We start from the raw sequence: 15,600 nt of genomic DNA on the forward strand, positions 1-15,600 counted from the left end.
TAAGAAATTTAAAAAAATAAAAACCCTGCCAGAAACATCATTTGAATGCACTATAATGAGACTTGTCATTCACGTCAGTATCGACATGACAATGCCCAGATAATAGCACTGATACTTATCAGCTGTGCTGCACTGCAAAACACTCTTTGTTATTCTCTCAGCAGAGCTGCTTCTATATTATGACTCACCCTTTTATACACTGAAAAATGAAATCCTTGCAAATCAATACACAATAAGGGAGCTGCAGTTATTAAGTAGAGTCCAGCTAAATGGGGCCCAAGGTAGAATACCTGATCCCACATCTGTCGTTTGGGGTCTGTTTGGATCCTGATCTCAATGTCCTGACTAAGACCTGACTGGGCTGGAATGGAGCATCAAGCCCCACCACCAACAGCCTTTGGGGAAATTCAAGTCAGGCTCAATATATAAATGTCAGGACTCAGGCTTAGCTCTAATTCAAACACAGTATGTTGATCAAAATAAATGAAACAAAACAAGTCTTGACCTCACTCACCAGAAGACCTTCCTGCTAGGGGGAAGGAGAAAGGAAGCTACAGAGGACTCTGTGAGCTAGAAAAAGGGAAGTGGAGAGGGAGGGAGACATTGAAGCCGTCTCAGGTGACATAAGCAGCAAGGGAAAACATAGGGATTCTGGACTGAGGAGTAGTGCTATTGATATGAGCTACCCCAATGTGTGTCCTGATCCTGTGATCTTCCCAGCTGACTTTGGGCACAGGTCAATGTGTGAGTCTTTTAAACAAAATAGAATGTGTACCTATTTTGTTTATAGAGTTAAAAGTAACCAAACAGAAGTTGTAAGAATGAAGAGATGTGTAATGGAGTCAGGCTGGTGGCCCCCAGTGGCTATGACCACTGGGACTACACATGCAGGTGTGCCCTCTTTTGCTGTTACCATATTCTGCTCCCCACCCTTGTTTCCATTTTTCTCCATTTATTGTGTCTTGTCATATTCCTGGACTGTGAGCACTCTGGGGCAGGGATTGCCTTTGTTACACTTGTGTGTACAGCATGTAGCACTTTGGGACCTTGACCCCTGACTAAGACCTCTAGACACTACCACCACCACAACAATAATAATAGCAGAAAGGAAGTGGCAGTGCAGTATGAGTTTTGGGTGCAGTGACATGTGTGACATAATTCTGCATGAGGCTGCTCCTTTCAGTAAGCCAAGTGTAGATGACGCTGTAAAAAAAGCCAGAGGTAGAGGGCCCAAGCCTGAGAATGACTCTGCAGCCTGGTGGTTGGAGCATGCCCCTACGATGTGGGCAACCCAGCATCTAGTTCCCCTGCTCCAGTGACTCATTCACTACTTAACCACAGTGGCACAGCTTCAAGAGGAGGGACTGAGGGAGCCCCCCATAAGAACATCCCACAATCCAGTGATCAGGGCACTTATCTGAGAGGTGGTAGATCCCTGTTCAAATCCTTTCTCCCCTTCAGGTGGAAGGGAGACCTGAACTGGGGGGCCCCCACATCGCAAGTGAGTACCCTAACCACTGGGCTCACAGTAATGAGGGAGCCCCTTCCTCCCAGCTGTTTTGTGTGAAGTCGCATGCAGGGCCTGCTGGATCAGGTCGCACACGTGAGTTAGGTGGACGAATGACTATCTTCCCTGGTTGATGAATCACTTGGAGGCTTAGGCAGGAGATAGGCGGCCAGATACTTAGAAGGAGGCAGTTGTGCACTTGTCCAGAAGCAGCAATGTAGGAGCCAAGGGAAATTTTTACTGTGAAAACTTAGGCACTGAGTGAGTTTAGGCATCTACAGGTTTTGGTAAGACTTTTGTGAATCGCAGTGGAGCCAGGATTGGTATTTAGGTCCCTAAACCCAAATGTAGGCACCTGAATCAGGGGCTTATGCACCTAAGTACTTTTGTGAATCTAGACCTTAATCTCCCAGTGCATCAGTTCCCCATCTGTAAAATGGACATAATAATATTATATGTACAGTGTCTAGCACAATTGAGCCCTAGTCTTGGCTGGCCCCTCGAAGCACTACTGTAATATTGATAATAAATAATAATCTTCCACCTTCCCTAGACCACAGTTATAATTCAAGGATATATTAAGGAATTTTATTTGATTTCTAGGATAGCTAAACCCTAATCTTGTGAACTCGATGAGATTGAACTGCCCTAGGTCACAACAGTTATTTTTCTCTTTGAAGTCACAGTCACGTGCCAGCAAAGGAAAAATGCTATTGGTAGTGAAATAAACTCCCTCTGGAGAGACAGATCACTGACAACTTCTGTTATTTTATGGACGTTACATCAAGCTGAGCCTTTGCCATCTGCTCTGCCCCCTAATTGTAAATGCAAAAAGAACAAATCACAGGAACATCTAGAAAATAAAAATGATTTAACTGCCTGTATATGTCCCTCCAAAAATGCAGCCTGCACCAAAGATGTTCTTTCTCATGATTCAGACACAAATCAGAAGGAAAAGTGTTCAGACCAGATACAGTAAATTTCCTGCCTACTGAAGTTTTCTTGAACAAACCGGACTCCAGAAGATGGTTTAACTGTATTTATATTAAAATATGTGAGTTTTATGTAAAGAGCATCTCTAAATATCTGGCATGCCCTTTGCAGCTTAAGCAATAAGGCACAACCGAATGTGAATTATTTAAGGGATAATGCTCATGGCAGAGGAATCTATGAGGCAATAAATGGCTTTTGCAGGTGACTGAATGCCAAAGCAAGCTGTGAAATGTTTGATAAGCAGAAAAGCCATTCATTGCAAATATGCCCCAATGCCATGGGAAGTTCTCTTATTCAATTAGAAGAAGAAAGAAAGAAAGAAAGATTCAACAAATGACAATATCAAGAATGTATTTTTTTTTTTACCTAGTAAGGATTTGAAAAATCTGTGCTACTGCTTTCCCAGACTTTGTAGTAATGTTCCTTTGGGGAGTGGAGACATAAATACTTTTCCGAGGGCACATAATGGTGAGTGGTCTATGTGAAAAAAGTGCTGAGATGGGATACACACACAGAGGGTCAATAAAGATTCATCACATGTGCAAGGATCACATTTAATTTTTCTGTCCTGCCACTGACTCAGAATCCTTCTATTGATGCACAGCTTGTAAGGAGTCCTCCTCATTGCATTGTTAAACAGAAGGCCAAAGGCCATCTGCACAACACAATATGGATCATTACACCATAATTCGAATGTCTCATTTCCAAGATAAAATCACATTTCTGATGTGTGGCATAGGTCTGCCATATCCCATCTACTTGGATTCATTATAGCAATAATGGAGAAGCGTTAGATTTAGAAACAGCATACCTATTCCTTATTTATCTACTTTTGATGCTAGTGAAAATTGAAATAAAACAGTGTTGACTGCATAAGACATTTGCCTTTTTCTCTTTGACCAGCCAATGATATTAGGGATCTTGAATCCTGATTTAGGTACAGTGTAGTATTAAAAATATAGGCCTAGCTCCTCAGCTGCTGTAAATTGGTGTAGCTCTATTGACTTCAATGGCAGTATGCTGATTCATACTGAGGATCTGGTTGTCCACAACATAGTTCTGTAACATCCGTCCAGTTTTTTGACAGATCTGTGCTTTGACTGATGGCATTGAACAACACAGGCTATATACAGCCACTCTTGCACACGTATATGATGACTAACTTACATTTATCACATGAGCCTTTCAGGAATGATAGAGAATACAAGAGTTCTGCATTCGTCCTCCTGGGTGAATGTAGGTATGCTGAAGGATCAGCTCTCATAAAATACATGTCTTGTGTTAATGTTTGCTCTTGGGGAAGGTTGTGACAATTGGAGAGTTTCTTCTTCTCAGTCCTGAACATAAATGTCATAATAGAAATTAGGCTTTGTGTGGGTCGGCATGCCTGTTTTCATCAGTTAATGGCAGTAAATCAGTTTACAACATTTTGCTTCAGGCTGAAATTAGAACTACAAACAGAGCCTGGGAACTGTATTTTTCAAACCACGTTTTCCAAAACAACAGAGATGCTAACTTACACTGTGAATGTCATGTGCTCATGTAAACTCAGACAACTGGAACAAAACTGGAATCCTGTTAGTCTGATAGATGCACTGATGCACATTTGTGAGGCAGCAATGCTTTTCTCTCCTGCACCCATTCAATGGGGAATGGACCAGGTTCCTAATGAATGAAGACATCATAAAAGTGAGGCACTTTATATATAAAGAATAAAATAACCCTTAAACCCTCCAAAGCAATCAGAGAAGGCAAAGTAATTGAAATATATAAATGTACATCAGTTACTACTATTAGTGACATTTTGTTGCTATATTAACTAAGTCTAAGATAAGGTTCCCGGGATGCAACCTGGAACTGGGGTACCGCTGAGCCCTCTAACTTACCAACCTGGGATCCCGCTCACACTGTGATGCTGTGACAAGCTGCAAATCTCTCCAGGTACTGCACTTAACACAGACTTCCACAGGCAGGGACACACCCAGCTAAGTGACACGAATGTTTTTGCCAGCCACTCATATATCAATAAAAGAGAGGCTCCAGCCAATTCCCCACAGCAATCACAGCCTAGGATGCCAGAGCAGTATCGTCTTGCTCTGGTCAAAAGCCTGATCAGAGTACATTTATTACCCAGTCCTCCCCTCCCTCAATGTGGAGAGGACACGCACCAGGCTTTTTCCTGAGCAGATTTCCCAGGCACTTCAGCCAGAACACACTGCTTTAAGTAAAACATAAAACAGACTTATTAACTACAGAAAAATAGATTTTAAGTGATTATAAGTAGTAAGCGTACAGATCAAAGTTGATTACCTAAGAAATAAAAGTAAAATCACAATCTGAGTTCTATAAATTAGACAGGATTTGAATCAAGCAGTGTCTCACCCTGATAGTATAGTTCCTTCAGACACAAGCTGGGATTCTCCTTTTCAGCCTAGGACCATCCCCCCAATTCAATCTTTGTCCTCCAGACATGTTTACAGGTGTGGAGTTGTGGAGGGAGTGAGGCCAAATGATGATGTCACTTCCCCTCTTTTATAGGTTCCTCCAGCTTGCTGGAAAGATCTTTTGTTATGACGTGAGCCAAACAGTGTCCATTGTCTACATGCTCCCTCTGAGAAGCCTTCATTGTATACAGATCCTGTGGTAGTCCTTGGTAGTGTGGATTCCCCTTAATGGGCCATCCACACTGTATGGCTGCTCCACTGTTGCACCTGAAAGGCTGGTTGTAACACATACATAGCAAAACTTCATAGCTTCACATACAATGACAGCACATACAATCCAACAGGATATTAATGTTCAGCAGCTCAAGACTTCTAAAATGATACCTAACAAGGCATACTTTGTACAAAACCTATTATAATTATATCACCATGGTGAATATGGGGATGCCAGGGTGCTGTTTTGAGGCACAGAGTGTCACAAAAGCAATAATTTTATCACAGCTATGTCAGTTATAATAGGGGTTCTCAACCTTTTTCTTTCTGACCCCCCCCCCAATACGCTACAAAAACTCCACAGACCACCTCTGCCACAACAACTGGTTTCTGCATATAAAATCTAGGGCCAGCGTTAGGGGGTAGCAAGTAGAGCAATTGCCCAGAACCCCACACCACAGGAGCCCCTGCAAAGCTAAGTTGCTCAGGCTTCAGCTTCAGCCCCGGGTGGCAAGGCTCAGGGCCCTGGGCTTCAGCTCTATGCAATGGGGCCCCAGCAAGTCTAACTCTGGCTCTGCTTGGTGGATCTCCTGAAACCTGCTTGCAGCCCCCTGGTTGAGAACCACTGAGTTATAATAAGACTGATCTGTGTTATAGACACAGATGGTAGACCAGCCTATCAGTAAGGTTGCCTGGCACTTCCCATTACAAGACCCTGTTTTCAGTTGCTTATATCTTTGCCAAATTTTAAACATTTGGGTTGAAATTTTCCATGCCCTGCCTCAGGCTGAATTGCTTTCAGAAAACTTCAACCAAAATGGTTCAGCTGTTTCCAAGGAAGTAGCTAGTGAAAAATACATTGTTTTGCCCATGTGTAAAAATTTCTTTGAGAAATTCTAGTGCTCTCAGGCTTTGGAGCAGGGACTTGAACTTTGGCAGGGGGAGGCTCTTGTGTCCGGGACATACCTTTTACTTTTCCTGTGAAAATCTCACCAAACTTGGCCAATATTAGCATTTTTGAAAGCAAATCTTTTTAAAAATGTGACTATTATTAAATAAGTGGTGTTCCTCAGCCCTGCTAAGTAATGTACTTGGCAGAAAGATATTATTTTAGGTTTGGGATGAGCTGATAGTGCAGTTAAAGCTCTTGTGTGGTTCAATATATACTTAGTATTGGATTTTCTGACCATGATTTAAAGGCAATTACTGTCGACTTGGAACATGATGAAATCTGAATAATACATTCTCTATGATGATATTTGCAAAAGTATGTGCCAATAATAATTGAGCATTGATTTCATAGTGACTATTACTAATAAAGGGTAATAATGAATACATAAGGGCATTGCTGAAAACTAAAGTATATCGGTCACTTTTGTTTCTCTGTGTTCAATCTATAGTAAAACTTAAACCAGAATCTTTTGAGAGAGTGTTCCAAGATAACTCTCCAAGCATGTAACTGCACAGCTAACCTGAAAGCTGTTGGGCTGATTCTTCATGTTAATCTCTAGTTGCATGGGCTCAAATTCTGTGTTCAGGAGTCCTGTGCATGCATTTGAGGACAGAATTTGACTCATGGTATGTGGGTTACATATACATGCATTTCTCAGTCTCCTAAACTGATGTTATCATTGTGAAGTATTTCAGAAGCCATGTATCTACACATCATGGGATAATGTGAGATAATGTCCCCATATATAGTAATATACAGAGTGTGGTACCTCCTTGCACTTTTTGGTGGTCCCGTCAGAATCTAAGGCCTAATTTCTTTAAAATAAGATTTTTACCTTTTATGGTTGTGAAGAGCACATACCAGATATGAGCCAGTGCACTGCAGTCTTCCTGGATCAAGTTTGCTCTCTTAGACTAGTGCAAATCCAGAGAAATGCTTTGAAGTCTACGTAGAGCAGAATTAGGCCCACTGACTCAGCAGATTGACAGAAATAGGAACTCTGAGCGACATGAACTAGCCTGTTCATCACAGTGATGAGTTAACCCTGGGACACAATGATGGCAATTTAAAAATCAACATCAACCATTAGACAGATGATCATTTTATCAAAACATTTGATACTGTAGTAAGAGTTCAATGCCATCACTATTTTTCCCAGTCTAACCTCTGGCCATCAATCCTATGCATTAAGTGATGTTTATCAGTCCTTCTCTCAGACAAACTATTATTACACAATGAAAGTAATGGACCATTCTTTAAAAACCGATTGTCTCCAGCTTTGGTAGCACGTTTCAGATCTTCAAATGTTCTTTATTTGATCATCTCAGAATCTGATACTTAGACACATTCTGGAATATTGATGACGTCTCGTAGAACCCATAGGCCACAAGCAAAATGACAAATCCACTTTATAATACTGTGGGTAGAGAAACTTTTTAAAAAATTCATGAACTGTAAAAACTTTTTCTCTGACAAGACCTGAATTCAGGGTTCTGTGTTTCACTTATAACAGTTGACACCCACATTTATTTCTTTTTACATTTTTTAATGTTTTGGGGGTTTGGGGTGATTACTGTATGGTGCTTAGATGTTTCACAGTGAGGCTCATTAATGGACTGATTAAATCATGAATTCCAAAATCAGAGCAGGAAGCCACTTTCCTTATACAATTTTAGTTATTAGTAATTACGATAATAATAATACCAGGGGGACAAATATAAACATGGCGTGAGCAAGTCCAGTACGATTTATGTAAATGTAAATGCACCTGCTTATGCCATGTGTGAATTTTTCCCAGAACCTTGACCCTGAGTCTTGAGCAGATAAGTTATGTAAGAACCATCTGCAATTATTTAAGCTTTAATTTGTAAATGTTAAGCCTACACAAAAAATTCCATATTCTTATTTTACTTGTGTGACAGTGTAAAATTGTCATTATGCTATTGAAATCAATGAAGTTACTCCAGATTTATACTGCTGCAACAGATCAAAATTTGGCCCATATTCTGTAAAAGTTTTAGGCTCTTAAACAGGCTTTTTATTAATTTGCTTTAAAAAAAAACCAACGGCATTTCACTTCCATTTTCCTATGTCACTACAGATATAAAATAATGGGATTGGTCACTGGTGAACTCAGCATGAAAGCCTGATATTGTACAAGCAGTTTGGCTTGTAAATTTCTGGTCTCACCGGGATTTTTATTTTAAAAAGGAACCTGACACCATTTCAGATTTTCTGGTAATATTTCTGGCATTTTAACCATATTTATAAACCTGCTCATAGCCAAACAGAATAAGGAAGTCACTGTCCATTTCCTGCCGAACCTTTTCTGGACTGTGCCTCATTAGTACCTGACAGATACAGAATAGCCATTACCTTCCAACCTCCCTTTTTTCCTGATAACAAGAGGCATATGTTTCTCAATCAAAGGCCATAACAGGTGTAAAAACAGTAAATGGCCTAAAGAATTGTGTTTCATGCATTTTTAATTCTGTCAGTGACCTGAATTTTATTGTGTGAGAACTAGGGATGTGATGGATTCCTGTTTGACCACAGATCTACTCAAATTGAAGCTATTTGGACTTGTCCATTCAGGATCCTACTAATGTATAAATACAGGCAATAAATCAGTGCCTGATCTTACAACCTTTTCTGATAGAAGCAATCCTAGAAGTTAATGACAATACTTGTGTCATGGAGTGCGGGGGAGTCAAGGCCCTGCACACCCCACTTCCTGTGATTCACCGTGACTCTCAGCCAGCCAGTAAAACAGAAGGTTTATTAGACGACAGGAACACAGTCTAAAACAGAGCTTATAAGTACAGAAAACAGGACCCCTCAGTCAGGTCCATCTTGGGGGGTAGGGAGCCCAGACACCAGTTCTGGGCCTCCCTCTATTTCCCCAGCCAGCTCCAAACTGAAACTCCCTCCAGCCTCTCCCCTCACCTTTGTCTCTTTCCCAGGCAAGGAGGCCACCTGATCTCTTTGTTCGCCAACAACTTCAGTTGGCACCTTGCAGGGGAGGAGCTCAGGCCATCAGTTGCTAGGAGACAGGGTGTCAGCATGTCATTCTCTGTGCAGACAGCATCACACTTGCCCTCTAGGGCTCTGCAACAATCACACACCATTATCCCACCACCTAGATACTTAAGAAATGCATAGGGGAAACTGAGGCACCCACACAGTATTCAGATAAAACATTAAGAACATTCCCACTTTGTCACAACCTGCATAAGAAAAGACTGCAGTATTGGGCTTCAAGGAGCAAATTTTGCTCTGTTACCCAGATGAAGTCAATGAGGTTACTCTGAGTTTACTCCCATTGCACCAGAGAGAAGGATTTAGTCCTATGTCTTTAATCCCTCTCTCTCTATATATCTACATATACAACAAAAAATCATAGCAATAAGGTGAAGCCATATAAGAGAAATATCAATAATACAATTATAGAAAAAAAGGCTGCCCAATATGTTATTCTTTCGGGGGAAGACACTTCCATTATCCCTTTAGCACCCTACTACCTCTCAGTTTTGAAGTGGGTGAAATGTTTTTATTAGGGAATTAGTTTAGGGCTTTTATCATCACTCCGCTGGTTATTTGGACCCCTTAGGCCTCATCCCTAGGTGGTCTTTTTGATAAAGGAGCTGCTGTAGCATCCCTTTTGCCCAACCCTGCCCTAAAGAGTTTTTGCAAAGGGTTAGGAGGTGCAGTGACTTCTCTGACAGCTGGCTGAAGTTTATCTACGCCCAGCTCAAGCCCTGTCCTTTGGTTCACTTCATTTTCCCTTCCCACTTGGCAGTGTTTTCAGTGCCATGGACTTCTGCCAATATTACATTTGTGTAGATTGTTTGTGTAGTTCAAGTCTTTTGTGCTGCCTTTTGTCCTTTATTCATTCCCCCTCTCAAGACCCTCCTTCAATTGTCTTTGAAGTTCTTCAAGTTCCTAGGAGATCACCTGTTTTGCCTCCCACTCTCTGTTGGTCTTGCGCCAAGAACAGCTCAGCAAGACCAGAGAATCTAGCCTATTACTTATATCCTTATATCAGACTTAAATGATACCTACAAATCAAGGCAAGGCAAAGTTAAATTGAGTAGATAGCAGTAAATCCCACCTCAAATTTTTTTTTCTAACACTGCTAATCTCTGCTGCTTGCCCCACCCTATTGCCACTAGCTTTACAAAGCTTTTTCTCGGTTTACAAATGTCACGCACTATGCAGGGGTGGGGTGAGTAGCAGTGAGCAGGAACAACTTTAGCGAGTACTAACAGAGTGTATGGTGGCTTCCTACCTGAACACAGTAAAAATTACAGTGCCCTCCCTATCCCAAAACTCAGACATGCAAAATATAAAACAAGGGCCCCCCCTGCTCTCTTTACTCATGGGGTCTCATTGCAGTCTAAGGGACAGAGCCTCAGCTAGTGTAAATTCTCATTGTTCTATTGAATCAACGCCCCAGTGTAAATTAAGAGAGATGGGCTCAGATTTTCAGAACAGCTCAGCATCTGCAATCTGGGCCAGATTTTTGAAAGAGCCCAGCTCCAATTTAGCCACCAAAACATGTGGTCAGATTTTTCAATGCACTCAGAGCATGCTGGGTGTTGGGCTCTTTTGAGAATCTGGCCAGTGGTGACAAAATGGTTGCTGCTGGATGCTGAGCCATTTTGAAAACCTGGCCTTGACTGACAGTGCAGAGCACTTGAAAACCTGGCCTGAGCTCTTTTGAAAATCTGGACCCAAATGTTTTTCAGGTATTTAGGGAGGCCACCCAAATGTTATTAATTTCTTACTTAATATTTTCTCTTTAGACTGCAAGCTCTTTGGGACAAGGCCAGTCTCTCTGTCATGTTTGTACAGTAGCACAATAGGATCTTGATCCATGACTGGACTTTTAGGCATTACAGTAATACAAATAATAAATAAAGACAATAATAAATATTAAATATGTGTTACTTTCCCACTCTGTATCATGCCCCTCATTGGTACTTGCATATTTGGTGCCTCTTTAGGAACTCAGTGCTGGGCATGGTACGGGGACTTAAATATCATCTGCAGTGCTGCAGTACAAAAGATCTGCAACACTTCAGGATGTGCTTCCCAAAAGGATCTAAGAGAGTCAGGCATCCAGCTTCCATTGAAATCAATGGGTGTTGGGCTACCTCCCATTGCATCCCATGGATCCCAGTTCTGTACAGCAGCCGTCTACATCACTGTCCAACAGGGCTTGAGGGACAGATCAACATGTGCTAAGGGAGGAGCTGAGATGAGGCCGTTGCATCTGCCACTATTCAGACCTATTGGCCCTTGCTTCCTGCATAGCCAGGGTACAACAACAGGCCCCGCCGCAGCCTCAGTGTGCCGTACTAGTAGCCATGGAGCAGCCATGCTGCTACCCGATGGCAGGGGCCAGAGGGTTCCTTCCCTTCTCCCACCTGACTCCACTCTGTGCCTGCCACCCAAGGCCCCTGTGCCATTCCAGGCCACTTGGGCTAAATGTGGAAAGGAGCCATTATATGCAAACAAATTTGGCCCCTTGTATGTAATGTACATTACAGGACGTATTCAATAAGCTCATGGACTGACTCCCAGTGTGCTGAAGCTGATATGGTGTGTGCACATTTATGTGGTTACCACAGTAAACAGAGACAAGGATTGATGGACTCCTGTTCATTTATTATTGGGCTGATAACAAAGAGAAGTGGCTTATGTCATAGATGTCGGCAAACCATAGCATCGTGGCACTCTAAAACGTATCTGCTAGGAAAGGGACATGATTGTTTACTTTGACTTTTCCCCTCCAGCCGCTATCATGGAGTGGGTTGCAGAATTCAAGCATGGCCTGAGGGTTTGAACATGAACCTGGGTCCTCCCACCCTGCTGTATCAGTCCTGAAGAAATGCTCAGCTGTGCAGAATCCGTTTTGCTGGAAAACAAACAGCAGTGATAGTGCCTGCAATGCAAATGAATCTGAGTCTTGATTCCCTGGACAAACTTCTATGAAAAGTTTGTGGCTTTAGCAGGGACCCCAGCTGCAAAAGGCAGTGCCGTCAAGACCACAGAGAGATGAATTCATGCACTTATAATGCATTAATCTAGAAAATGTATCATAAATTTGATTGGAGTTAATTGTCATCACTGGCTTCCTGAAAATAGGCAAGTGTGCAAACAGTGGACAAATTTACCATTAATTATTCATTATGAATATTTTATCAGATGGCCTAGGTAAAATGGTGGTTGCTATCCATTCCCCAGCAGATAGGTTCCCATGTTATAAAGACACGATCACGATCACAACTGGCTCCCTTGTAGTCAACATCAGAAAAGAGGCCATGCAGTGAACAGGTACAGAGACTGAACTATCCTCTGCCCCCTGCACATGACCTCTCCAAAACAAAGCTGAGACATAACAGAGAGCTAAAATCATGGCAACCATCTCATAGCAACATAGGACTTGCACTGTTGGATCAGATCATTGGTCCATCTAGCCCAGAATCCTGTCTTTGTCAATGATCAATAGAAGACAAGTCAGAGGAAGGTGCAAGAGCCCTGCAGTAAGCAGTTATTGAAGGATCTGCACTTGGTGAACGTTTCTCCTTAAGCCCATTGTTAGCAGAGCTTGGTGCCTACCTGCAGCTCAGTCTTAGGCAACTATATCCAAGAGAAGGGCAAGGCTTCAGCCCACATCTATCTGGTCAGCATAGGCGGTGCACAAGTCTTCCATTTAGGAGGCTTAAACATGAGCGCTGGAAGCTCCCTAGAAGTGGGGGGACCACTGTCGTCCAGACCATGGCACCGCCCACTGAGGCTCCACTCCCACCCCCACTCCACCTCCTCCCACAAGGCCTGCCTGCCCACTCCTCTCTGCCTCTTCCATTGAGGCCCACCCACTCCTCTCCGTGGTGGAGAGGAGTGAGCAGCGGATGGGGAGTGCCCTTAGGGAAGGGGAAGAGGACGAGCAGGGGCAGGGCCTTGTGGCGGAGCATGGGCAGGCCCATGGTCCGGGCACTGGTGGGCCCCCCACTTCTAGGGAGCTTCGCTTCCGCAGCTCCAAAGGCAGCAAACTGATGCAACTCCAAAGTGAGGTGACCCACACTGCATTCACAGTATTTGCCCTCCTGCATGGTCAGCCTTTTTGGGGAAGGCTTAGCCTCCCCCAAGACCCTGATACATGCCACCCATTACTCCTGGGGGAATTCTGCACCACTGCGCATGCGCAGAATTTATGTCCCCTGAAGATTTCTTTGCTTCCCTGCAGAAAAATGACTTTCTGACGGGGAAACAAAGGGAAGCCACAAGAGCGGTCATATGACCCTCACCAGCAGTATGTTTTCGGTGCCCAGGATATCCAGCAGAGAGGTAAATCACTGTGGGGCAAGGGGCAGGACTGGGGAAGATCCAGCTGGTGGCTCCTACCCCACACCGGTTCTCAGCTGCTAGTCCCGGCTGGGCTGGGAGCAGGGCCGGCTCCAGGGTTTTGGCCGCCCCAAGCAGCCAAACAAACAAACAAACAAACAAAAAAGCCGCAATCACGATCTGCGGCGGCAATTCGGCGGGAGGTCCTTTGCTCCGAGCAGGGACCATCCACCGAATTGCCGCCGAACAGCTGGACGTGCCGCCCCTCTCCGAAGTGGCCGCCCCAAGCACCTGCTTGGTAAGCTGGTGCCTGGAGCCAGCCCTGGCTGGGAGGGACGGGACTTCCTCTTCCCCTGCATGGCATCTGGGGCTGGGTCAGACCCACCCACAGAATTTCTCCCCCGGCTGCAGAAAGTTCTGAAAACTCCCCCTGCTTCTTGCACCCATCGCTCCTCAGCTGCAGGGGGAGGGATCCCTGTACAGGGAACTGCCCCCGCCATGCATCCAGACCCTCCCACTGAACCTCACCCCCCTCCGCACATAGAACCCACCCCCCAATGAGCCCCACCCCCCTCTGCACTTGGACCACCCCGATGAGCCACCCGCACCTAGATCCCCACCCCACTGAGCCCCTTTCCCCCAGCATCTGGACCCCACAGCCAGACCCCCCACCAAGCTCTAGCCCCTCCACACCCAGACCCCACCCCGCTGAGCCCCAACCACCTTCACCTGGACCCCCTTGCAGAGTCCCATTACCATTGCACCCAGAACCCCCCCCAACAAGCCCCTGTGCATCCAGATGCCCCCGCACCCGGATCCCCCACTGAGCTGCCCTCACCCAGGTTGCCCCACACAGAACCCTCTCAACCCACACTCGGATACCCCCACACTAAGCCCCTCCACACTTGAATCCTGCCTTGCTGAGCCTGCCTGCCCACACCTGGTGCACCTGGCATGGAGAGGCAGGGCCCTGGGATGTTTCTGGGGCAGACCCGGCCCCTGCACTGTGCCAGGGTTGGGTGCAGCCTCACCGCTGAGCCCATGTCCCAGAGTGATCTCCCATCTCTGTGCAGCCAGTGGCCTGTGCTCCCCAATGCCATGCTAGCGCCTCCACATTTATTTGACAAATAAAATTTGCAGAATTTTAAAATATTGTACACAGAATTTTTAATTTTTTGGCACAGAATGCCCTCAGGAGTAGCCCACGCTGGTCAGCATCTCTCACTGGCTATCTTAGGTGGTTCCCCATTGAGGATTATGGTCTAAGATGCCTATCTCTCCCCATTCATTGTATAGGAGCCTAAGCACCTAACTCAGGCTTTGTGGATCTTAGTGTTGTTCCTATGATTTTCTAGGCACCTAAAAGTTAGGTGCTGTGACACTGAGCATTGTAAGTCCCTTTCTGGATCACACCCGTTGTGAGGTAGAAAATGTGCCTTCTTTTATTTCTGGGGTGACAAGGACAATTGTGGATGCCGGTGCTTCCAAAAACAAATAATACAGTTAGTCTAATGAACTTTGAACCCTTTGTTACAGCCACAAACAGGCTGAATACATTTTCGAAGTGAAGAACCAGGGTAATTGTAAAGGAAGAGGAAGGCAGCATGAGGATGGTTTTGGGTGGTGGTCAGGGGTTTTTGGAAGTGTTGGGGAGGATCAATGCTAAAGAGGCTGGGCTTATTAATGAATTTATGAATGTTAGAAATAAATATCCATATCTTAAATACCCATAAATCCTTTCACTTTGCACTTAAAACACTTATTTAAAGCCAGACTGCAGCCACAGGTGCATGGCCTCCCCAGATCTTGGGTTCCAATGTGTAGGGGGTAAGTAGATGCTGCATGCATGCTACTCCTTCCACTGAACAGATGAGCGTAGAAAGGCAGGGAATGGGATAAGGCTTGGCCCTGGTAACCTCACTCCAGATGTGAAGTAAATTACTGCATTTCTTTACAGGGCACAATTTACTGCCCCGCATTATGCTGTCTCAGCTCTTCTAGCCAACTTACAGATGGGACTAGTAGTCCCATGGAACCAGTGTCTGAAATGGTTTCTATTCAATGCTAGCGAACAGGAGCAGCTAACAGGGGAGTTTTCCATGTAAAAGAGTGACTATATGATCCTTGGGGATCATATAGTC

This window comes from Chrysemys picta, chromosome 3, assembly GCF_011386835.1.
Source record: "Chrysemys picta bellii isolate R12L10 chromosome 3, ASM1138683v2, whole genome shotgun sequence".
NCBI classification, from domain to species: domain Eukaryota; kingdom Metazoa; phylum Chordata; order Testudines; family Emydidae; genus Chrysemys; species Chrysemys picta.